Raw genomic sequence first — 1,251 nt, forward strand, 5'->3', positions numbered from 1 at the left:
GAGAGAGAGAGAGGGAGAGGGAGAGAGAGAGAGAGAGATAGAGAGAGAGAGAGAGACAGACAGACAGACAGACAGAGAGAGAGAAACAGAGAGAGACAGAGAGAGACAGAGAGAGAGAGAGTATGTGTGTGCGTGTGTGTTTGTGTGGGTGTGACCACACCATGTAAGCGTCGTGCACTACTATGTCAGGTCAGTCGATTCTTTCACCTTTGAGTACCTGGTTGTAGAACCGGAAGACGGAAAGACGAACGGAAAACCGAATCCGCTGTGTCTAAGTCCTTCGCCTTAAGCCCCAACCCGGGTTAGCCATGGTAGGCAGGTCAGAGCAGCACACCTCCTAAATAATCTAAATTGTGCCGATGAGTGCGTTAAACACATACACCTGCAGTCTTCATTTTAAAAAAAAGTCTAATCTGTATTGTATTTCCGTGTTCTCTAGCCTGGTGTACAAACTGGATCCAGAGAATCCCACCAACAGAATCTCTCTGTGGTTCAGCCGGCCGGAAGTGTACCTGATGGCAGGCTCAACATGGCGGCGCAGTGACCAGGCGCGTGTGCCGGTGAGCTCCTTGGGCTGGACCACAGTTCAGTACAGAAGGGGTGACCTCTACATACGCCTGGAGGCCAAGGAGCCGGGAGTCACGACTATTCGCGTTGAAGTGGTTTTTATTTGATGCAGCAGAAAGTGGACAAACGTTTTAGGATTTAAAAAATCTTTTTCTTTTTGTTTGTGGGTGTGTGTGGTTCTGGTTTGCTTGAATTTCGTATTTGTTTATTTTGTTTTTTTCTTTGTCTTTGCTTTGTTTTGTTTTGTTTTCTTTATTTTGGGAAGAAAGGGGGAGAGAGAGAGAGAGAGAGAGAGAGAGAGAGAGAGACAGAGAGAGAGGGGGGGGGGGCGACGACAGGGCTAAGAGTAATAAAAGCAAAATAAAAAGGACTTCCTCTTCTTCTAATTTTAGGAATTTTGTTATTATAATTAGGCAGGAATAGCCCAATCGCTTTAAGATAAATGATACAATAATAAACCACTCTTACACTTTCCTCCATGTACAGACTTTTCTTGGGGGCTCTCGTGGCCCAGAGGTTAAGGTGTTGGCCTCTCATTCAAAGGTCCCGGGTTCGAATCCGGGTAGCGACCGAAAAATTTTCTTCTCTAAAATTTTCTTCTCTAAAATTGTCTCATTTCACCTCCTTTTCTGTTCTCTAGCAATATTCTGTCGTCTGCTTTCGTTTTCTGTTTCTGCCCCCACC

This window comes from Aplysia californica, unplaced genomic scaffold (genome assembly GCF_000002075.1).
Source record: "Aplysia californica isolate F4 #8 unplaced genomic scaffold, AplCal3.0 scaffold00569, whole genome shotgun sequence".
NCBI classification, from domain to species: Eukaryota; Metazoa; Mollusca; class Gastropoda; order Aplysiida; family Aplysiidae; genus Aplysia; species Aplysia californica.